Source organism: Cicer arietinum, chromosome 3 (assembly GCF_000331145.2).
Source record: "Cicer arietinum cultivar CDC Frontier isolate Library 1 chromosome 3, Cicar.CDCFrontier_v2.0, whole genome shotgun sequence".
Classification (NCBI taxonomy): Eukaryota; Viridiplantae; Streptophyta; class Magnoliopsida; order Fabales; family Fabaceae; genus Cicer; species Cicer arietinum.
Window position 1 is genome coordinate 25,562,286 of NC_021162.2, and position 26,825 is coordinate 25,589,110.

General features: G+C 32.0%; 1 long non-coding RNA gene across 3 annotated transcripts in view; it reads right to left on the reverse strand.

Moving 5' to 3' along the window:
• The window catches only part of LOC113784050 (uncharacterized), a 59,879-nt gene extending 36,859 nt beyond the window's left edge, over positions 1–23,020 (reverse strand). The window contains exons 1-3 of one of the 3 annotated variants that reach the window (XR_012162484.1): positions 22,999–23,020; positions 21,305–21,419; positions 1,985–2,677 (exon numbers count right to left, since the gene is read on the reverse strand). This is a non-coding gene — a long non-coding RNA (uncharacterized lncRNA). Of the gene's footprint in view, positions 1–1,984; positions 2,678–21,304; positions 21,780–22,998 lie in introns of those variants that run through there. The other 2 variants (XR_012162483.1, XR_003470072.2) reach the window with 2 other exon arrangements.
• Between the last annotated feature and the right edge of the window lie 3,805 nt (positions 23,021–26,825).

The window sequence follows — 26,825 nt, forward strand, 5'->3', positions numbered from 1 at the left end:
GTTCAGATACACAACAAATAATCATGAAAATGGAACAAATTAGAGAGAGCAAACGAGATAACAACAACGAATGGGAGTAAAACAAAGAAAAAAAGAACAAGAGAGATCAAATGAGAGAGAGAACACGAACGACAGAAGAACCAGAGAGAATGACAGAACTTGTGATTTGAAGTGGCGGTCAAGGGCGAACGGCGAACGACGTTGATTGATTGCGATCGACGTTGATTTCCCCTTTATTTTTTAAGAAGGGTTTTTGTTTCTATCCCCTTCAAGAGAGATCAAATGAGAGAGAGAACACGAACGACAGAAGAACCAGAGAGAATGACAGAACTTGTGATTTGAAGTGGCGGTCAAGGGCGAACGGCGAACGACGTTGATTGAATGCGATGAACGGAAAGTTCCCCTTTATTGTGGAAGAAGGGTTTTTGTTTCTATCCCCTTTACTCTTACTTTTGTTTTGTTTTGTTTCCTTACTGAACTATTACTTACTCTAACAAATGCCTTCTAAGAATTAACTTTTTTTTTTAAAAAAAAAACAAAGTAATATAAAAAACTATACTTTCAATTTACTCACGGATATTACCTACGGATAATCAGTGGTAACAAAAAATACGATTAAATTTTGGCAACTTCAAGTTGAGTTTCTTTTTTTTAATTTTGCCCACGAATTTTTTTTATTTTACCTACGAACAAACCGTGGAAACCAATTAAAAAAAATTAAATTACTTAATAACAAATTTACTCACGGTTTTTCTATAGATATTATATAATTTATTCACTAACTGACATCTGTGGGTAATTTTCCGTAGGTATATAAATCTTTTCTTGTAGTGCCTTCACAGTATGCATGTATGATTTAAAACTGAAAATAATATTTTGACAGGCATCCAAATACCAAGAAATAATTGCCAAGTGTTGGGGAAGAAAAATTTCCTAAGAAGATTCATATTAAATTTTTTGTTAATTTTGAGATTTTTTTAAAAAAGATTTTCGAATTTATTTTTTTCAAAAAAATATCTGAAAAAAATTAAGAAACTTTTTTTTTCTCAAAAAAAATTTAAATCGATTTTTTTTTCTCGAATTAAAAAAATTATAAATTATTGTTTATCGAGAAAAAAAAATATTTATCGGAAATTTTTTCGAAAAAAGTTGAAAAAAAATTATTTCTCAAAAAAAAAAACCGATTTTAAAATTGAATTTTTCAAAACTGGTTGCTTAATTAAAAACCGGTTATTTAACCATAACTAGTTTTATAAGTGGTTTTATAACCGGTTTTAAACCAAATAAAGGATTTGGTTATAAATCTATATCCATATATATTGGTTTTAAAATAGATATGGTTTGGTTTTTTTAAAAAAACCAACCATGCACAACCCTACTTTTACTGGCCATTTTTAATAAAAATTATTTTTCCGTGTTTGTCTGGATGCACCAATCCGGATGTGTTATTTTTGTTTAAATATACGTTTAAATTGACTAATTCAGATGTGTTATTTGAGAACCTAAGAGAAGAAACTATTGTTTTTTTAAACTAATATTATAGGCCATTGTGGTATGATTTTCTTTTGTGAGAAAAAAGTTTAGACAAGTTAAATTCAAAAAAATCACAAGTATCCGAGAAACCTCAAGCATTTTTTACCAAAACAAACTTCACATCAGCAACAAAATACATTATATTCTTACAAACAAGATCAATCTTTATTAACATTTTTTTATATGATTTTTGTAAGTATGTTGGCAATGTCAACAAAATAAATCAAGTTTGGTGGAAAACCAATTTTCCAACTTAAAGAATTTTAAAAAAAAAGTATCTTCAATGATCGAGATTATCTATTAATGTAACTTAAACCCACATATTATATACTCCTACAAGCTAAGCCAGACAACATCAATTACTACTGAACCACTAATACAAGACATTAGCCACATGAGACTTAGACCAAAATATACTTATAAACCTGAATAGTAAAATAGATGCATAGTATGCTTTCAAATGTAAATATAATTTTTAATTAAAAATGATGAAGATAGCATACAATAACTTTGAGAGCTTACTTATCAAGCTTGCATTGGAATTTGCAAATATACACTTATTCTCGTTCGGTCCTATCTTCCTTAAAAGCTTACAAACCATGCTGATGTGCACATATTCTCCAGCTAGAGAGAATGCAAAAGTGCATGTGGGGAAGCATAAAAACAAGAAGATAAACAAGGTTCCAGTAATTCATTGACACCAGGAATTGAATGCAGCCTGATTTGTTTTTATTGGCACAATTGTATGTCTTTCTATACTTCATTGTAAAAAAATCACTAAAATTATAACAAATACTTAATGGCTAATAGGATTTGGTTAAATAGCAGTAGAATGATTATAACAAATAAAAAAATCAATCATAACTTTTGCTTAACATGCGGCTGACATGCACTTAATTACTCCACAAAGTCATTAAGGATTACCAGTTTTGGATTAAAAACAAAAAGAGCATATGAAAACCTCCCAGATTGTGTCATTGACACATCCCGTGAAATCTTTAGAAAACAAACCAAAGTATATTGTATATTACCTCTTCATCTTCTTATTTATTGCTTATCTGCTTCTTCCTTTCCTTCTTGTCTCCAAAACAAATTTGGATCTCCCTAGATTGCTCCTCTTTTGTTTTCTCCTTCTCTCAAATTTCTGAGAAGAAAAACTTGAAAAGTGAATAAATAATACAAAAATCCATTTGAAATTTAAATTTTTATATACTAATGATTTCATGTTAACCTCTCAGTTATGTTTCTCTAGTTCCACACAATATGCATCATAGTTAAAGGAATCTCATCCATCAAAAGGACAATCCCTTAATTTTCCTGCCCTTTTACATCACATGTTGTTGAGGAAATACACAAAATTTCCAACTAGCTCTAGCTTAAAACGTTTGTGAATTAAGAATACCTAGTGAGATTGCAAGAGCCATTAATTGGTGTAGGGAAAGGACGGCTCTAGGAATACATTGTTGCAAATACAACCTAAAGTTTATTTTATCGGAATCTTTTGGTATGCTTTTTCTTTGTTTTATATCGTAGATATAAGAAGATGTGTTCTACACTTCTACTGCAGCTAAATCATAAGAATTGTAAATGAATTAAGAAGCTAACATGGCCCGGATAAGAATTGGGGGTGTCTCTCTATTGTGGAATTTCAGCGAACCACTCAACAATATGTACATGATTTTTGAGGATCTTCCTATGTAGCTAACCACCCAGCAAAACATTGAGAAAATCCTTCACTGGTTTGTTTTATCCACATATTAGTATAACACTACCTCAATCACCTGATAGTCTAGAGGCATGAATAGCCGGTAAGCGCTTCCAACCCTAATGGATGTGATGAAATGCAGATGAAATTCTGAGATGTTCAATGCCCTGTATGTTATGATGCCTAATATTTGGCATACAACAAAATCATTTTAAAAAGCACTTCCACAAACTAGACTATTGAGTATTTTGAGGAAAAATTCACTTGAAGTCCTCTAATTAGTAATGCAATATGATCTTAATTTAGCTCAAGTTAGTCAGATAAACATATTATCCTTAACTGCAATTAGCAGTAAATCATATCTAAACACGGACAAAAGCAATTTAAAGATCAACCGAAAATTAAAAGAATTTTCAGTGTGAAATTTTATCAAACAGATGACATACAAGGAAGTTTACCTGACTTTAAATGTACTACAATAAGCCTAGGGATGAGAAAAAGACCAAAATGTTAATCCAATGACACAAATAAACTTATTGGATGCACAAGTTTGTATAAAAACCGTAAATGGATTAGAATAAGAATATCAAGGACGAAAATGACCTAATTGTTATTCCAATGATACAAACAATTGGATGCAAAAGATTGGTTAAAAACCATAATTGGACTAAAATAAGGCTAGGGAGGACGAAAATGACCTAAATGTTAATCCAATGACACAAATGAACTTATTGGATGCACAAGATTGGTTAAAAACCCTAAATGGACTACAATAAGCTCAGGGAGGACGAAAATGACCTAAATGTTAACACAATGACACAAACATACGTATTGGATACACAAGATTTGTTAAAAGACCCAATTGGACTACAATAAGCCTATAGAGGACGAAAATGAACTAATGTTAATTCAATGACACACATAACCTTATTGGATGCACAAGATTTGTTAAAAACCCTAAATAGATTAGAATATGCATAGGGAAGACAAAAACGACTTAAATTTTAATCCAATGACAGAAACAAACATATTTGATGCTCAATATTGGTTATAAACCCTTATTGGACTAGAATAAGCCTAGGGAGGACAAAAATGCCCTAAATGTTAATTCAATGACACACATGAACATATTGGATGCACAAAATTGGATAAACACCCTAAATGGACAAGAATAAGCCTACGGAGGAAGAAATTGACCTAAACGTAAATCGATTGACACAAACACATTTATTGGATGCGCAAGATTAGTTAAAAACTCTAATTGGACTAGAATAAGGCTAGGGAAGACGAAAATGATCTAAATGTTAATCCAATGACATAAATGAACTTATTGGATGCACATGATTGGTTAAAAACCGTAACAGTATAAGAATAAGCCTATGGAGGACGAAAATGATCTAAATGTTAATTCAATGAAACAATTGAACTTATTGCATGCACAAGATTGGTTAAAATACCTAAATTGACTAGAATAAGCCTATGGAAGATGAAAATGACATAAACTTTAATCAATTGATACAAACACACTTATTGGATGCAAAAGATTAGTCAAAAACCCTAATTGGACTAGAATAAGCGTTAGGAGGATGAAAATGACCTAACTGTTAATCCAATGACCCAAATGACCTTATCGGATGCACAAGATTGGTTAAAAACCCTTAATGGACTACAATAAGCTTAGGGAGGACAAAAATGACCTAATTGTTAATCCAATGACACATACATACGTATTGGATGCAGAAGATTTGTTAAAAACCTAATGGAACTAGAATAAGCCTAGGGACGACGAAAATGACCTAATGTTAATCTAATGACACAAATCAACTTATTGGATGCACAAGATTTGTTTAAAATCCTAATTGGACTAGAATAAGCCTATGGATTACGAAAATGACATAAATGTTAATTCAATGATACAAATGAACTTATTGGTGGCAAAAGATTGGTTAATACACCTAAATGGACTAGAATAAGCCTAGGGAGGACGAAAATGACCTAAACGTTAATCAATTGACAAAAACACACGTATTGGATGCACAAGATTGGTTAAAAACCATGATTGTACCAGAATAAGCCTAGGGAGAACGAAAATGACCTAAATGTTAATCCAATGACACAAATGTACTTATTGGATGAATAAGATTGGTTAAAAACCCTAATTGGATTAGAATAAGCCTAGGGAGGACGAAAACGACCTAAATGTAGATCCAATGACCCAAGAAAACATATTTGATGGGCAAGATTGGTTAAAAACCCTAAATGGACTAAAATAAGCCTAGGGAGGATGAAAATGACCTAAATGTTAATCAATTGACACAAACACACCTATTGGATGCACAAGATTGGTTAAAAACCTTAATTGGACAAGAATAATCCTAGGGAGGATGAAAATGGCCAAAACATTATTCCAATGACACATACACACCTATTCGATACACAAGATTGGATAAAAACCCTAATTGAACTAAAATAAGACTAGGGATTATGACAATGACCTAAATGTTAATCCAATGACACAAATGAGCTTATTGGATGCACAAGAATGGTCAAAAACCCTATAGGGACTAGAATAAGCCTAGGGAAATGAAAATGACCTAAATGTTAATCAATTGACACAAACACACGTATTGGATGCATAAGATTGGTTAAAAACCCTAACAAGACTAGAATAAGCTTATGGAGGATGAAAATGACCTAAATTTAAATCCATTGACACAAATGAACTAGTTGGATATACAGGTTTGGTTAAAAACCCTAAATGGACAAGAATAAGCTTAGGGAGGATGAAATTGACCTAAATCTTATTCCATTGGCACACACACACGTGTTGGATGCACAAGATTGGTTAAAAACTCTAATTGGACTAGAATAAGCATAGGGATTGCGAAAATGACCTAAATGTTGATTCAATGTCACAAATGAACTTATTGGTGGTACAAGATTGGTTAAAACTCCTAAATGGACTAGAATAAGCCTAGGGATGACGAAAATAACTTAAACGTTAATCCAATGACACAAATGAAATTATTGGATGCACAATATTGGTTAAAAACTCTAAATGGACTAAAATAAGCATAGGGAGGATTTAAAGACCTAAACGTGTATCCAATTAACACAAACACACATATTGGAAGCACAATATTGGTTAAAATCTCTTATTGGACTAGAATAAGCATAGGTAGGATGAAAATGACCTAAATGTTAATCCAATGACACAAATGAACTTATTGGTTGCACAAGATTGGTTAAAAACCCTAAATGGACTAGAATTAGCTTAGGGATGACGAAATTGACCTAAATGTTAATCCAATAACACAAACATACGTATTAGATGCACAAGATTGTTAAAAACCTTAATTGGACTAGAATAAGCCTAGGAAGGACGAAAATGACCCAAATCTTAATCCAATGACACAAATGAACTTATAGGATTCAACAAATTTGTTAAAAACCCTAAATAGATTAGAATAAGCCTAAGGAAGACGAAAATGACCTAAATTTTAATCCAATGAAACAAACAAACCTTTTTGACGCACAAGATTAGCTAAAAACCCTAATTGAACTAGAATAAGCCTAGGGAGGACTAAAATGCCCTAAATGTTAATTCAATGACACAAATGACCTTATTGGATGCACAAGATTGGTTAAACACCCTAAATGGGCTAGAATAAGCCTATGGATGATGAAAATAACCTAAATGTTAATCTAATAACACAAATGAATTTATTGGATTCACAAGATATGTTAAAAACCCTAATTGGACTAGAATAAGCCTAGGGAGGACCAAAATGACCTAAATATTAATCCAATGACACAAATGAACTTATTGGACGCACGTGATTGGTTAAAAACCCTAATCGGACTAGAATAAGACTAGGGATGATGAAAATCACCTAAATGTTAATTCACTGACACAATTGAACTTATTGGATGCACAAGATTGGTTAAATAACCTAAATGGACTAGAATAATCCTAGGGAGGATGACAATGACCTAACCATTAATCAATTGACGCAAACACATGTATTTGATGCACAAGATTAGTCAAAAACCCTATTTGGAATAGAATAAGTCTAAGTATGATCAAAATGATTTAAATGTTAATCCAATGATACAAATGAACTTATTGGATGCATATGATTGGTTAAAAACCCTAAATGGATAACAATAAGTCTATGGAGGGCAAAAATGACCTAAACGTTAATTCACTGACACAATTGAACTTATTGGATGCACAAGATTGGTTAAATACCCTAAATTGACCAGAATAATCCTGAGGAGGATGACAATGACCTAAACATTTATCAATTGACACAAACACACGTATTTGATGCACAAGATTAGTCAAAAACCCTAATTGAACTAGAATAAGCCTAAGTAGGATGAAAATGATCTAAATGTTAATCAAATGACACAAATGAACTTATTTGATCCACAAGAATGGTTGAAAATCCTAAACAGACTACAGTAAGCTTAGGGAGGACGAAAGTGACCTAAATGTTAATCCAATGACACAAATGAAATTATTGGATACACAATATTGGTTAAAAACTCTAAATGGACTAAAATAAGCATATGAAGGATGAATAGACCTAAATGTTTATCCAATTTACAGAAACACACATATCGGATGCACAAGATTGGTTAAAAATTCTAATTGGACTAGAATAAGCCTAGGTAGGATGAAAATGACCTAATTGTTAATCCAATGACACAAATGAACTTATAAGATGCACAAGATTGGGTAAAAACCCTAAATTGGACTAGAATCAGCTTAGGGAGGACGAAAATGACCTAAATGTTAATCCAATGAGACAAACATACGTATTAGATGCACAAGATTGGTGAAAAACCTTAATTGGACTAGAATAAGCCTAGGGAGGAGGAAATTAATCCAAATCTTAATCCAATGACACAAATAAACTTATAGGATTCACAAGATTTGTTAAAAACCAAGATAGATTAGAATAACCCTAAGGAAGACGAATATGACATAAATTTTGATCTAGTGAAACAAAGAAACATATTTGATGCACAAGATTGGTTAAAAACCCTAATTGGACTAAATTAATCCTAGGGATGACTAAAAGGCCCTAAATGTTAATTCAATGACACAAATGAACTTATTGGATGCAAGAAATTGGTTAAACATCCTAAATGGACTAGAATAAGCCTAGCGAGGATGAAAATGACCTAAACGTTAATCAATTGACACAAACATACGTATTGGATGCAAAAGATTGGTTAAAAATCCTAATTAGACTAGAATAAGCCTAGGGAGAACAAAAATGACCTAATATTAATCAATTGACACAAATCAACTTATTGGATATAAAAGATTAGTTAAAAACCCAAAATAGATTAGTATAAGCCCAGGGAAGACGAAAATCACTTAAATTTTAATCAAATGACACAAACAAACATATTTTATGCACAAGATTGTTTAAAAACCCTAATTGGACTAGAATAAGCCTAGGGAGGACTAAAATGCCCTAAATGTTAATTCAATGACACAAATGAACTTATTAGATGCAAAAAAATTGGTTAAACACCCTAAATGGAGTAGAATAAGGCTAGAGAAGATGAAAATGACCTAAACGTTAATCAATTGACACAAACACACGTATTGGATGCAAAAGATTGGTTAAAAATCCTAATTGGACTAGAATAAGCCTAGGGAGGACGAAAATGACCTAATGTTAATCAATTGACACAAATCAACTTAAGTAGGAGGACAAATGTTTAGGTCATTTATACAAATCAACTTAAATGACCTAATGTTAATCAATTGACACAAATCAACTTAAATGACCTAAACATTTATCAATCGACCAAAATAATCATGAGGAGGATGACACTGATCTAAATGTTAATCCAATGACACAAATGAACTTATTGGACACACATGATTGGTTAAAAACCCTAAATGGATAAGAATAAACCGATGGAGGACAAAAATGACTTAAATGTTAATTCACTGACAAAATTGAACTTATTGGATGCACAAGATTGGTTAAATACCCTAAATGGACTAGAATAATCCTAGGGAGGAAGACAATGGCCTAAACATTAATCAATTGACACAAACACACGTATTTGATGCACAAGATTAGTCAAAAACCCTAGTTGGACTAGAATTAGCCTAAGTAAGATGAAAATGATCTAAATGTTAATCCAATGACACAAATGAATTTATTGGATGCACAAGAATGGTTAAAAAACCTAAATGGACTACATTAAGCTTAGGGGGGACGAAAATGACCAAAATGTTAATCCAATGACAGAAACATACGTATTGGATGCACAAGAATTTTAAAAAAACCCTAATTGGACTAGCATAAGCCTATGGAGGACGAAAATGGCCTAATGCTAATCTCATGACACAAATCAACTTTTTGGATGTACAAGATTTGTTAAAAATCCAAAATAGTTAGGAATACGCCTATGGAAGACAAAAATGACTTAAATTTTAATCCAATGACACAAACAAACGTAATTGATGCACAAGGTTGGTTAAAAACACTAATTGGACTAGAATAGACCTAGGGAAGACTAAAATGCCCTATATGTTAATCCAATGACACAAATGAAATAATTAGATGCGTAATATTGGTTAAAAAGTCTAAATGGACTAAAATAAACATAGGGAGGATTAAAAGACCTATATGTTTATCCAATTTATAGAAACACACATATTTGATGCACAAGATTGGTTAAAAACCCAAATTGGACTAGAATAAGCCTAGGAAGGACTAAAATGCCCTAATTGTTAATTCAATGACACAATGAACTTATTGGATGCAAAAAGTTAGTTAAACACCCTAAATGGACTAGAATAAGCCTAGGGAGGATGAAAATGAACTAAATGTTAATCAATTGACACAAACACACATATTGGTCGCAAAGGATTGGTTAAAAACCCTAAATGGATTAGAATAAACATATGGAGGACAAAACCCTATATAAAAACAATTAAACTTATTGAATGCACAAGATTCGTTAAAAACCCTAAATGGAATGGAATATGACTAGGGAGGTTGAAAATGTCCTAAACTTTATTTAATTGACACAAACACATGTATTTGATGACAAGATTAGTGAAAAACCCTAATTGTACTAGAATAAGCTTAAGTAGGATGAAAATGACCTAAATGTTAATCCAATGATACAAATGAACTTATTGGATGCACAAGCATGGATAAAAACCCTGAATGGACTACAATAAGCATAGCGAGGACGAAAATGACCTAAACGTTAATCAATTAAAAAAAACACACGTATTTGACCCACAAGATTGGTTTAAAACCCTAAATGGATTAGGAAGGACGAAAACGACCTAATTGTTAATCCAATGACGCAAATGAACTTATTAGATGCACAAGATTGGTTAAAAACCCTAAATGGAATACAATAAGCTTAGGGAGGACGAAAATGACTTAAACGTTAATCAATTGACAAAAGCAGACATATTAAATGCATAAGATTGGTTAAAAACCCTAATTGGAATAGAATACGCCTAGGGAGGAAGAAAATGACCTAAATATTAATCTAATGATACAATTGAACTTATTGGAGGTAAAAGATTGGTTAAAACCCCTAAATGGATTAGAATCAACATATGGAGGATGAAAATGACCTAAATGTTAATCAATTGAAACAAACATACCTATTGGATAAACGTTAAAAACTCTAATTGGACTAGAATAAGCCTAGGTAGTATGAAAATGACCTAACTGTTAATCCAATGACACAAATGAACTTATTAGATGCACAAGATTGGGTAAAACCCCTAAATGGACTAGAATCGGCATAGGGAGGATGAAAATGACCGAAATGTTAATCCAATGACACAAACATACGTATTGGATGCACATGATCGGTTAAAAATCTTAATTGGACTAGAATAAGTCTAGGGAGGACCAAAATAACCCAAATCTTAATCTAATGACACAAATGAACTTTTAGGATACACTAGATTTGTTAAAAACTCTAAATAAATTAGTATAAGCCTAAGAAAGACGAAAATGACCTAAATTTTAATCCAATGAAAAAAACAAACCTATTTGACGCACAAGATTAGTTAAAAACCCTAATTGATCTAGAATAAGCCTAGGGATGACTAAAATGCCCAAAATGTTAATTCAATGACACAAATGAACTTATTGGATGCACAAGATTGGTTAATCACCCTAAATGGACTAAAATAAATCTTGGGAAGATGAAAAGGACATAAACATTAATCAAATTCACAAACACCCGTATTGGATGCACAATATTGGTTAAAAACCCTAATTTGACTAGAATAAGCCTAGGGAGGACGAAAATGACCTAAATGTTAATCCAATGACACAAATGAACTTATTGGATGCACAAGATTGGTTAAAAACCCAAAATGGATTAAAATAAGCCTATGGAGGATGAAAATGACCTAATGCTAATCCAATGACACAAATCAACTTATTGGACGCACAAGATTTGTTAAAAACCCTAAATAGATTAGAATAAGCATATGAAAGACGAAAATTACTTGAATTTTAATCCAAATGACAAAGAAAAACATATTTGATGCACAAGATTGGTTAAAAACCCTAATTGGATTAGAATAAGCCTAGGGAGAACTAAAATGTCGTAATTGTTAATTCAATGACACAAATGAACTTATTGGATGCACAAGATTGGTTAAACACCCTAAATGGACTAGAATAAACCTACGGAGGATGAAAATGACCTAAACGTAAATCAATTGACACAAATACATGTATTGGATGCACAAGATATGTTAAAAACTCTAATTGGTCTAGAATAAGCCCAGGGAGGACGAAAATGATCTAAATGTTAATGCAATGACCCAAACAAATATATTTGATGCGCATGATAGGTTAAAAACACTAATTGGACTAGAATAAGCCTAGTTAGGACGATGATGACATAAATGTTAATCCAAAGACACAAATGAACTTTTTGGATGCACAAGATTGGTTAAAATGCCGAAATGGACAAGAATTAACCTAGAGGGGACAAAAATAACCTAAATATTAATCCAATGGCAGATAAAAACATTTTTGATGCAAAAGATTGATTAAACACACTAATAAGACTAGAATAAGCCTAGGGATTACGAAAAATACCTAAATGTTAATTCAAAGACACAAATGAATTTATTGGAAACACCAAATTGGTTAAAAACCCTAAAAGGATTAGAATAAGCATAGGGTGGACGAATATAACCAAAATGTTAATCCAATGACACAAATCAACTTATTGGATTCCCAAGCTTGGTTAAAAACCCTAAATAGACTACAATAAGCTTAGGGAGGACGAAAATGACATAAATGTTAATCCAATGATACAAACATACGTATTGGAAACACCAGATTTGTTAAAAACCATAATTTGACTAGAATAAGCATAGGGAGGACGAAAATGACCTATTGTTAATCCAATGACACATATCAACTTATTGGACGCACAAGATTTGTTATAAACCATAATTGGACTAGAATAAGCCTCGGGAGGACTAAAATACCCTATATGTTAATCCATTGACAGAAATGAAATTATTGGATGCGCAATATTGGTTAAAAAGTCTAAATGGACTAAAATAAGCATAGTGACGATTAAAAGAACTAAACGTTTATCCAATTTACAGAAACACACATATTGGATGCACAAGATTGGTCAAAAACTCTAATTGGACTAGATTAAGCCTAGGTAGGATGAAAATGACCTAACTTATCAGATGCACAAGATTGGGTAAAAACCCTAAATGGACAAGAATCAGCTTAGGGAGGACGAAATTGACCTAAATGTTAATCCAATGACACAAACATACGTATTGGATGCACACGATTGGTTAAAAACCTTAATTAGACTAGAATAAGTTTTGGGAGCACGAAAAAGACCTAATGTTAATCGAATGACACAAATCAACTTATTGGATGCACATGATTGGTTTAAAACCCTAATTGGACTAGAATAAGCCTAGGGAATATGAAAATGACCTAAATTTTAATCCAATGACAAAAAAAAACGTATTTGATGCACAAGATTGGTTAAAAACTCCAATTTGACTAGAATAAGCCTATGTAGGTTGAAAATGACCTAACTGTTAATCCAATGACACAAATGACCTAAATGTTAATCCAATGACACAAACATACGTATTGGATGTAAAAGATTTGTAAAAAAACCCTAAATAGATTAGAATAAGCCTATGGAAGAAAAAAATGACTGAAATTTTAATCAAATTACACAAACAAACATATTTGATGCACAAGATTGGTTAAAAACCCAAATTGGACTAGAATAAGCCTAGGAAGGACTAAAATGCCCTAAATGTTAATTCAATGACACAAATGAACTTATTGGATGCAAAAAACATGTTAAATACCCTAAATAGACTAGAATAAGCCTAGGGAGGACATAATTGACCTAATGTTAATACAATGACACAAATTAACTTATCGGATGCACAAGATTTTTTCAAAACCCAAAATGGATTAGAATAAGCCTATGGAGGACGAAAATGCCCTAATTGTTAATTCAATAACACAATTCAACTTATTGGATGCACAAAATTGATTAAAAACCCTAAATGGAATGGAATTAGCCTAGGGAGGATGAAAATGTCCTTAACATTAATCAGTTGACACAAACTCACGTATTTGTTGCACAAGATTAGTCAAATGACACAAATAAATTTATTGGATGCACAAGATTGTTTAAAAAACCTAAATGTACTACAATAAGCTTAGGGAGGACGAAAATGACCTAAATGTTAATCCAATGACAAAAACATACGTATTGGATAAACAAGATTTTTTAAAAACCCTAATTGGACTAGAATAAGACTATGGAGGATGAAAATGACCTAATGATAATCTAATGACACAAATCAACTTTATGGATGTACATCATTTGTTAAAAATCCTAAATAGATTAGAATAAGCCTAGGGAAGACGAAAATGACGTAAATGTTATCCAATGACACAAACATACGTATTGGATGCACAAGATTTGTTAAAAACCCTAATTGGACTAGAATAAACTTAGGGAGGACGAAAATGACATAATGTTAATCCAATGACACAAATCAACTTATTGGATGTAAAAGATTTGTTAAAAACCCTAAATAGTATAGAATAAGCCTAGGGAAGACGAAAATAACTTAAATTTTAATCAAATGACACAAACTAACATATTTGATGCACAAGATTGGTTAAAAACACAAATTGGACTAAAATAAGCCTAGGAAGGACTAAAATGCCCTAATTGTTAATTCAATGACACAAATGAACTTATTGGATGCAAAAAAATTAGTTAAACACCCTAAATGGACTAGAATAAGCCTAGGGAGGATGAAAATGACCTAAACGTTAATCAATTGACACAAACACACATATTGGTTGCAAAGGATTGGTTAAAAACCCTAATTGGACTAGAATAAACCTAGGGAGGACAAAAATGCCCTAATGTTAATCCAATGACACAAATCAACCTATTGAATGCACAACATTTGTTAAAAACCCTAAATGGATTAGAATAAGCATATGGAGGACAAAACACTAAATGGAAACAATTAAACTTATTGAATGCACAAGATTCGTTAAAAATCCTAAATGGAATGGAATATACCTAGGGAGGTTGAAAATGTCCTAAACTTTAATTAATTGACACAAACACATGTATTTGATGACAAGATTAGTGAAAAACCTTAATTGTACTAGAATAAGCTTAAGTAGGATGAAAATGACCTAAATGTTAATCCAATGACACAAATGAACTTATTCGACGCAAAATAATGGATAAAAACCCTAAATGGACTACAATAACCATAGGGAGGACGAAAATGACATAAACGTTAATCAATTCAAAAAAACACACGTATTTGACCCACAATATTGGTTAAAAACCCTAAATGGATTAGGAAGGACGAAAATGACCTAATTGTTAATCCAATGACACAAATGAACTTATTGGATGCACAAGATTGGATAAAAACCCTAAATGGACTACAATAAGCTTAGGGAGGACGAAAATGACCTAAACGTTAACAATTGACAAAAACACACGTATTTGATCCACTAGATTGGTTAAAAACCTTAAATGGATTAGAATAAACCTAGGGAGGACGCAAACGAGCTAAATGTTAATCCAATGACACAAATGAACTTATTGGATGCACAAGATTGGTTAAAAAACGTAAATGGACTACAATAAGTTTTGGGAGGACGAAAATGACCTAAACGTTAATCAATTGACAAAAACACACGTATTAAAAGCATATGATTGGTTAAATATCCTTATTGGACTAGAATAAGCCTAGGAAGCACGAAAATGACCTAAATGTTAATCAAATGAAACAAATGAACTTATTGGAGGCAAAAGATTGGGTAAAACCCCAAAATGGATTAGAATCAGCATAGGGAAGACGAAAATGACCTAAATATTTATCCATTGACACAAACAAACATATTTGGTGCGCAAGATTGGTTAAAAATCGTAAATGGACTAGAATTAGCCTAGGGAAAATGAAAATGACCTAAACGTAAATCAATTTCCAAAAACACACCTATTGGAAGAACACGATTGGTTAAAATCCCTAATTGGACTAGAATAATGATCTAAATGTTAATCCAACGACACAAATAAACATATTAAATGCACAAGATTGGTTAAAAACTCTAAATAGATTAGAATAAACCGTGGAGGACGAAAATGACATAATTGTTAATTAAATGACACAATTGATCTTATTGGATGCCCAAGATTGGTTAAAAACTCTAAATAGACTAGAATAAGCCTAATGAGGATGAAAGTGACCTAAACTTTAATCAATTGACACAAATACACATATTAGAAACACAAGATTAGTCAAAAATTCTAATTGGACTATAATAAACCTAAGTAGGATGAAAATGATCTAAATGTTAATCCAATGACCCAAATGAACTTATTGGATGCACAAGATTGGTTAAAAACCCTAAATGGACTACAATAATCTTAGGGAGGACGAAAATGACATAAATGTTAATAAAATGACACAAACATACATATTGTATGTACAAGATTTGTTAAAAAGCCTAATTGGACTAGAATAACCATAGGGAGGACGAAAATGACATAAATGTTAATCCAATGACACAAATGAACTTATTGATGCACAAGAATTATTAAAAACCTTAAATAGAGTACAATAAGCCAAGGTAAGAGGAAAATGACTTAAATTTTAATCCAAAGACACAAACAAATATATTTGATGCACAAGATTGGTTAAAAACCCTAATTGGACTAGAATAAGCCTAGGGAGGACTAAAATGCCCTAAATGGACTGGAAATTTTAATCCAAAGACATAAATGAACTTATTGAATGCACAAGATTGATTAAAAACCCTAAATGGACTGGAAAAAGCATAGGGAGGATGAAAATAACCAAAATGTTTATACAATGACACGAAAACACACGTATTGGATGCACAAGATTGGTTAAAAACCCTAATATACTAGAATAAGCATATGGATGACGAAAGTGGCCTAAATGTTAATCGAATGAGACAAATTAACTTATTGGAAGCACAAGCTTGGTTAAAAACCATAAATGGACTAGAATAAGAGTATGGAGGACAAAAAGGACCTAAACAATAATCAAATAATACAAACGCACATATAGGATGCACAAGATTTATTAAAAACACTAAATCGACTAGAATAAGCCAATGGAGGATGAAAATGACCTAAATGTTAATCCAATGAAACAAACACACCTATTAGATGCACAAGATTGGTTAAAAACCATAAATGAACTAAAATAACCATAAGGAGGAAAAAAATCCTAATTGGATGCACAAGATTGGTTAAAAATCCTAATTGGACTAGAATAAGCCAAAGTAGGACGAAAATGACCTAAATGTTAATCCAATTACACAAATGAACTTATTGGATGCGGTTAAAAACCTTAAATGGACTATAATAAGCCTAGGGAGGACGTAAATGACCTAAATGTTAATCCAAAATCACAAACACACCAATTGGATGCACAAGATTGGTTAAAAACTCAAAATGAACTAGAATAGGCCTAGGGAGGACAAAAATAACATAAATATTAATCCAATGGCACAAACAAACATATTCGATGCACAAGATTGGTTAAAAACCCTAATTGGACTAGAAGAAACCTAGGTAGGATGAAAATGACCTAAATGTTAATCTAATGGCACAAACAAACATACTTGATGCACAAGATGGGTTAAAATCCCTAATTGGACTAGATTGACCTAAATGTTAATCCAATGACACAGACACACCTATTGCATGCACAAGATTGGTTAAAACCCTAGTTGGACTAGAATAAGCCTAGAGAGGACCAAAAGCCTAAATGTTAATTCGATGACAGAAATGAACTTATTGGATGCACAAGATTGGTTAAACCCCTAAATGGACTAGAATAAGCCAAGGGAGGATGTAAATGACCTAAATTTTAATCCAATGACACAAACACACCTGTTGGATGCAAAAGATTGGTTAAAAACCCAAAAATAACTAGAATAGGCCTAGGGAGGACGAAAATGACCTAAATGTTAATCCAATTATACAAATGAACTTATAGGATGCACAAGATTTGTTAAAAACACTAAACTGACTAGAATAAGCCTAGGGAGGAGGAAAATGACCTAAATGTTAATCCAATTGCACAAACAAACATATTTGATGGATAAGATCGGTTAAAAACCCTAATTGGACTAAAATAAGCCTAAGGACTACGAAAATGACCTAAATGTTAATTCAATGACACAAATGAACTTATTAGATGCACAAGATTGGTTAAAAACCGTAAATGGACTAGAATTAGCCTAAGGAGAATGAAAATGACCTAAACGTAAATCAATTTCCAAAAACACACCTATTGGACGAACACGATTGGTTAAAATCCCTAATTGGACTAGAATAATGCTAGGGTGGACGAAAATGATCTAAATGTTAATCCAACGACACAAATGAACTTATTAAATGCACAAGGTTGGTTAAAAACCCTAAATGGATAAGAATAAATCGTGGAGGACGAAAATGACATAATTGTTAATTAAATGACACAATTGATCTTATTGGACGCCCAAGATTGGTTAAAAACCCTAAATAGACTAGAATAAGCCTAATGAGGATGAAAGTGACCTAAACTTTAATCAATTGACACAAATACACATATTAGAAACACAAGATTAGTCAAAAATTCTAATTGGACTATAATAAACCTAAGTAGGATGAGAATGATCTAAATGTTAATCCACCCAAATGAACTTATTGGATGCACAAGATTGGTTAAAAACTCTAAATGGACTACAATAATCTTAGGGAGGACGAGAATGACCTAAATGTTAATAAAATGACACAAACATACATATTGTATGTACAAAATTTGTTAAAAACCCTAATTGCACTAGAATAACCATAGGGAGGACTAAAATGACATAAATGTTAATCCAATGACACAAATGAACTTATTGATGCACAAGAATTGTTATAAACCTTAAATAGAGTACAATAAGACAAGGTAAAAGGAAAATGACTTAAATTTTAATCCAAAGACACAAACAAATATATTTGATGCACAAGATTGGTTAGAAACGCTAATTGGACTAGAATAAGCCTAGGGAGGACTAAAATGCCCTAAATGTTAATTCAATTAAACAAATGGACTTATTGAATGCACAAAATTGGTTAAACACCCTAGAAGGAATAGAATAAGCCTAGGGAGGAAGCAATGACCTAAACGTTAATCAATTGACAAAAACACATGTATTGGATGCACAAGATTGGTTAATAACCCTTATTGGACTAGAATAAGTCTAGGGAGGACGAAAATGACCTAAATGTTAATCCAATGACACAAATGAACTTATTGGATGCACAAGATTGGTAAAAAAAACCCTAAATGGATTAGAATAAGCCTAGGGAGGACGAATATGACCTAAATGTTAATCCAATGACATAAACAAACATATTTGATACACAAGATTGGTTTAAAACCCTAATTGGACTAGGATATGCCTAAGTAGGACAAAAATGACATAAATGTTAATCCAATAGCACAAATGCACAAGATTGGTTAAAAACCCTAATTGGACTAGATTGGTTAAAAACTATAAATGGACTAGAATTAGCATAGGGAGGACGAATATGACCAAAATGTTAATCCAATGACACGAACAAACATATTTGATACCCAAGATTGGTTTAAAACCCTAATTTAACTAGAATAAGCCTAGATAGGACGAAAATGACTTAAATCTTAATCCAATGGCACAAACAAAAATATTTGATGCACAAGATTGGTTAAAACCCCTAAATAGATTACAATAAGCATAGGGATGACAGAAATGACCTAAATGTTACTTCAATGGCACAAACAAACATATTTGATGCATATGATAGGTTAAAAACACTAGTTGGACTAGAATAAACCTAGGTAGGATGAAAATGACATAAATGTTAGTCCAAAGACATAAATGAACTTGTTGGATGCACAAGATTTGTTCAAAACCCTAAATGGACAAGAATAAGCCTAAGGGGGGTGAAAATAACCTAAAATAATTTATCGAAAAAATCAAATTTTTTTCTTGAATTAAAATAATTATAAATTATTTTTTATCAAAAAAATTTTATCGGAATATTTTATAAATAAAATCGAAAAAAAATAAAAACCGATTTTAAAATTGAATTTTTCAAAATCGATTGATTAATTAAAAACCGGTTATTTAACCATAACCAGTTTTACAAGTGGTTTTATAACCGGTTTTAAACCAAATAATAGATTTGGTTATAAATCTAAATCCATATATTGATTTTAAAATCAATATGATTTGGTTTAAAAAAAAAAACAACCATGCACAACCCTACTTTTACTGACCATTTTTAATAAAATTTATTTTTCTATGTTTGTCTGGATTCACCAATCCGGATGTGTTATTTTTGTTTAAATATACGTTTAAATTGACTAATTCAGATGTGTTATTTGAGAACGTAAGAGAAGAAACTGTTATGTTTTTAAACTAATATAATAGGCCATTGTGGTATGATTTTCTTTTGTGAGAAAAAAGTTTAGACAAGTTAAATTCAAAAATATCACAAGTATCAAAGAAACCTCAAGAATTTTCTACCAAAACAAACTTCACATCAGCAACAAAATACATTAAATTCTTACCAACAAGATCAATCTTTATTAACATTTTTTATATGATTTTTGTAAGTATGTTGGCAATGTCAATAAAATAAATCAAGTTTGGTGGAAAACCAATTCTCTAACTTAAAGAATTTAAAAAAGAATTATCTTCAATGATCAAGATTATCTATTACTGTAACTTAAACCCACATATTATATACTCCTACGAGCTAAGCCAGACAACATCAATTACTATTGAACCACTAATACAAGACATTAGCCACATGAGACTTAGACCAAAATATAGTTATAAACCTCAACAGTAAAATAGATGCATAGTATGCTTTCAAATGTACATACAATTTTTAAATAAAAATGATAAAGATAGCATACAATAACTTTGAGAGCTTACTTATCAAGCTTGCATTGGAATTTGCAAATATACACCTATATTCGTTCTGTCCTATTCTTCCTTAAAAGCTTACAAACCATGCTGATGTGCACATATTCTCCAACTAGAGAGAATGCAAAAGTGCATGTGGGGAAGCATAAAAACAAGAAGATAAACAAGGTTCTAGTAATTCATTGACACCAGGAATTGAATGCAGCCTGATTTGTTTTTATTGGCACAATTGTATGTCTTTCTATACTTCATTGTACAAAAATCATTAAAATTATATGGCTAATAGGATTTGGTTAAATAGCAGTAGAATGATTATAACAAACAAAAAAATCAACTCATAACTTTTGCTTAACACGCTGCTGATATGTACTTAATCACTCCACAAAGTCATTAAGGATTACCAGTTTTGGATTAAAAACAAAAAGAGCATATGAGAATCTTCCAGATAGTGTCATTGACACATCCCGTGAAATCTTTAGAAAACAAACCAAAGTATATTGTATATTACCTCTTCATCTTCTTATTTATTGCTTATCTGCTTCTTCCTTTCCTTCTTGTCTCCAAAACAAAATTTGGATCTCCTTAGATTGCTCCTCTTTTGTTTTTCTCCTTCTCTCAAATTTCTGAGAAGAAACACTTGAAAAGTGCATAAATAATACAAAAATCCATTTGAAATTTAAATTTTTATATACTAATGATTTCATGTTAACCTCTCAGTTATGTTTCTCTAGTTCCACACAATATGCATCATAGTTAAAGGAATCCCATCCATCAAAGGGACAAACCATTGGGTGGTGTTCTTTAATATAAACAGTGAGAAACTATTCGACATGGAACTAAGATACAAGGCATATGGAGATGACAAACACTTAATTTTCCTACCCTTTTACTTACCAAGCTGTTGAGGAAATACACTAAATTTCCAACTAGCTCTAGCCTAAAACGTTTGTGAATTAAGAATACCTAGCGAGATTGCAAGAGCCATGAATCTTCTACTGCAGAGAAATCATAAGAATTGTAAATGAATTAAGAAGCTAACATGGCCCGGATAAGAATTGGGGGTGTCTCTCTATTGTGGAATTTCTGCAAACCACTCACCAATATGTACATGATTTTTGAGGATCTTCCTATGTTGCTAACCACCCAGCAAAACATTGAGAAAATCCTTCACTGTTTTGTTTTATCCACATATTAGTATAACACTAGCTCAATCACCTGATAGTCTAGAGGCATGAATAGCCGGTAAGCACTTCCAACCCTAATGGATGTGATGAAATGCAGATGAAATTCTGAGATGTTCAAAGCCCTGTATGTTATGATGCCTAATATTTAGCATACAGCAAAATCATTTTAAAAAGCACTTCCACAAACTAGACTATTGAGTATTTTGGGGCAAAATTCACTTGAAGTCCTCTAATCAGTAATGCAATATGATCTTAATTTAGCTCAAGTTAGTCGGATAAACATATTATCCTTAATTGAACTTAGAATAGATCATATCTAAACACGGACAAAAGCAATTTAAAGAGCAACCAAAAGTTAACAGAATTTTCAGTGTGAAATTTTATCAAACAGATGACATACAAGGAAGTTTACCTGACTTAATTTAGCTTATTGAACCACAACCAAAATTATAAAGTTTAACAATTAAAATTGAGAAAACAAGTGACTGCATTTTAACAATGTTGGCATATAAAATTGGAAAAGGGACCAAGAGTTAAAGAGCATGAAAGTGAAGAGAGTTAGAAAACTAAACATGAAAATTGTAGAGTTAAAGAAAGTATGTATTGTGAAAAATAACAAGAGAAAGAAGAAAAAAACAAGGCATAAGAAATCAGACAAACAAAATGCATTTTCAGAAACAGAGAAGAAGAAATCGATAGAAAAAAAAAACGTCTAAAAAAATTTGGACCATTTCTCGATTTTATCGGATGTCCCGAGGGGACAAGCTGTTCTGTGATGTAGCGTTATATAAACTCTTGGATATCAATGAATATAGTCAGTGTGGTACTTGATTAGGTCACTAACAAAAAACACTTCTCTGTTCCTCCATTCAGCCACAATGCGAAAGCGAGCAACATAGATGCAGTTTTTTCATCAAGTCTTGTTTCATTCCAGAGAAAACGAATGTTCTTCCCACAAAGAATACATAATAAGCTAATCTTTTCTTTTCTATTTTATTTTAAACACAATATTAGTTACCTCATCATAGTAGCCACTAGCCCTTTCAATTCATTACTCTGCTGAAGCTTTTTCCTTCCTAGCTAGGCACATCATTTTTACTTTATTTTTATTTGATAATTCATTTTTCTATTTATTTTACTCAAAGAAATAAAACAAGTAAACAGAAAAAAAAAAATTCGCCTTCCATACTCAATAATAATTCATATACAAAAACATAAATTACATTTTCAACTTTAATGTGACTTTGTTTATGAAAGAATGTTATTAGAGTCGTGTTCATAAGCAGAGTTTAGTTTAGACATGGGGTGGCCACAACTATCTCAAAGTCCCCAATAATTAAAAAAAAAACTATATTTCTAGTTTTTTAGGAGACATATGAATTATAATTTAGTCAATAAAAATGGATATATTTGATTCAGACCAAATCAGGTGCGTCATTTTAGTTCATGGAATTAATTAGAAAGTTAACATGGTTAAAACGATGACATGTGTGATGGTATGTCCAAAACTAAAACCCGAAAACCCTAATGATGTGGTCAGGGACCAAATAACAATTAAGACGATTTTTTTCATTAAAATCCAAAATTTGTAAATTAAAAAACCATATCTTTTTTGGTCATGAAACACAAGAAATAGGGTGTTTGGGCTCTGCTACAAATTTTGTAAATATTTTGAATGGCTTAAAACTGAAGTGATAAAATAGAAATGAAAGAATAAATGACTCAAGTAATTTTTTCCTGATTCACTGCTAATCTAATAGTTACGTCCAGTTCCTTCCTTGGAAGACTTTAATCCATTATGATTCAAACTCACACTTGAACACTTGGTTAGTCATAATGAATTTTTTCAATCTTCTCACCTCCAACTTTGTACCGTTAAGTTGTTGAGGAAATGGATGCCACAACCAGATTGAGTTTACAAGTAATAATAAGTCTTCTCAACTTTCAGCTTAGTGTCGTCAAGCCGTTGAGGAACACAATTAACCACTACTGGACTTGGTTACAAATAAAAATTGTTTGTGGGTTTCAAAATTTTCTCTCTAACTAGAGTGTGTTTGTAATATAAGCTCTCATATTATATTTTCTCAACACTTAGAAAAATTTGACACCTTTTCTAACTCAGTGTTTGTGCTTGCGGATTTGAGATTAATTTACATTGAATGAATGTTTTAAGTTGTTGCGATCGTATTTGTTGTTTGAATTCATAACCGGGTTCTATTTATAGAAACAGTTGCAGCATTACTTTTATCCTTCAAAGTATGGTTGAATGTCCTTCAAGGAATGGTCTTGTTGTCGTTCATGGTATGGTATGTTTTTCCTTCAACATGGTGCTTCATTGTCTTCAAAATAATAATCGTTGAGCATAAAATTGAGACTTAGTATTTTTCTAAGTGTTTCGAGAATTTCAGTTTTGTTGAAACATATTATACTTGATCGGAGGCAAATAACAACCAAAGGCATGATTACTTGACTAAAGGCAAGAACAACCAGATGGACGTTTAGTGAACTAGAGGTAGAAGCACTAGAGGCACCGAAAATTAAAAGAATTTTCAGTGTGAAATTTTGTCAAACAGATGACATACAAGGAAGTTTACCTGACTTTAAATAGACTACAATAAGCCTAAGGAGGAGCAAAAGACCAAAATGTTAATCCAATGACACAAATAAACTTATTGGATGCACAAGTTTGTTTAAAAACCCTAAATGGACTAAAATAAGAATATCAAGGATGAAAATGACCTAAACCCTAAATGCACAAGATTGGTTAAAAACCATAATTGGACTAAAATAAGCTTAGGGAGGACGAAAATGACCTAAATGTTAATCCAATGACACAAATGAACTTATTGGATGCACAAGATTGGTTAAAAATCCTAAATGGAATACAATAAGCTCAGGGAGGATGAAAATGACCTAAATGTTAACACAATGACACAAACATACGTATTGGATGCACAAGATTTGTTAAAAACCCTAATTGGACTAGAATAAGCCTAGGGAGGACGAAAATGACCTAAATGTTAACACAATGACACAAACATACGTATTGGATGCACAAGATTGGTTCTAAATCCTAATTGGACTAGAATAAGCCTAGGGAGGACGAAAATGACCTAAATGTTAACACAATGACACAAACATACGTATTGGATGCACAAGATTTGTTAAAAACCCTAATTGGACTAGAATAAGCCTGGGGAGGACGAAAATTACCTAATGTTAATCCAATGACACAAAGTACCTTATTGGATGCACAAGATTTGATAAAAACCCTAAATAGATTAGAATAAGCCTACGGAAGATGAAAATGACTTAAATTTTAATCCAATGACAAAAACAAACCTATTTGATGCTCAAGATTGGTTAAAAACCCTTGTTGGAGTAGAATAAGCCTAGGGAGCACTAAAATGCCCTAAATGTTAATTCGATGACACAAATGAACATATTGGATGCACAAAATTGGATAAACACCCTAAATGGACTAGAATAAGCCTAGGAAGGATGAAAATGACGTAAACGTTAATCAATTGACACAAACACACATATTGGATGCAAAAGATTGGTTAAAAACCCTAATTGGACTAGAATAAGCCTAGGGAGGACTAAAATGCCCTAAATGTTAATTCAATGACACAAATGAACTTATTGGATGCACAAGATTGGTTAAACACCCTAAATGGACAAGAATAAGCCTACGGAGGAAGAAATTGACCTAAACGTAAATCGATTGACACAAACACATGTATTGGATGCACAAGATTGGTTAAAAACACTAATTGGACTAGAATAAGCCTAGAGAGGACGAAAATGATCTAAATATTAATCCAATGACACAAATGAACTTATTGGATGCACATGATTGGTTAAAAACCCTAAAAGGATAAGAATAAGCCTATGGAAGATGAAAATGACCTAAACTTTAATCAACTTATACAAACACACGTATTGTGTAAGATCCATAATTTTAAAGTATACTTTATTATTTTAGTGTATTTTGGTATTGAACTCGGAGGCTTTTTAGCCAAAGTTATTAATATTTTGGAGTTTATATGACCAAAAAGATATTTGATGCCTGATTAAAATTACTCGTCGATAAATAAATTAAATTAAGTACGGTGAATCCTTTACGAAGAATTTAATGCCTTATGGGTAAAATGGTAATTTTAAAAAATATCTAGATATTTGGAGATATTTGTATAGAAAGGAAGGAAAAAGAAAGAAAGGAAAATGGAAAGAAAGAAAGAAAGCAAAATCCATCTTCTTCCTTTGCCTCGCGTGACCCCCTTCTTCCTCCTTCTTCCATTTTCATTTTCGCATCTTCCTTTTGTTCAAGAATAGAAACCCAAGGCTTAGTGGGTAAGAAAGCAAGGATTTCCCAGCTTCATACTTCCTCGTTGTTTCGAAAACGAAGAAAAACAGTGTTAGGGATTTCAAAACCGTCAAACACATACCTCCTCGTTTCATCTAGATCTAAGCTTCGTTTCGCAAAGAGATAGAAGGGAAAAGTTGTTCACTACCACGCTACGGTGCTAGGGAACCAACTTTGGAAGCGACGTTGCGAGCGGAGATTTTACCGGATTTACTCGCGGTACCTTAATCGCACGTTAAAGCTAACGTGAAGGTAAGGGTTCCTTCCAAACTTCTAGTTTGCATTTAGGGACTTATTTGTGGTTGTGTGGAAAAGAATTTTGTTAGGGTTAAAGTGTTGATTTGGGGAAAATGAATTTAAGGCGTTATGGGTAAAATCTTAGAGTTAGGTTTTGGTGATATTGATGAATGTTTCGCGGAAAATGAATTTAACCCATTGGTGTATGAATTTGAGTAAATGAAGTTTGACGTGTTCAT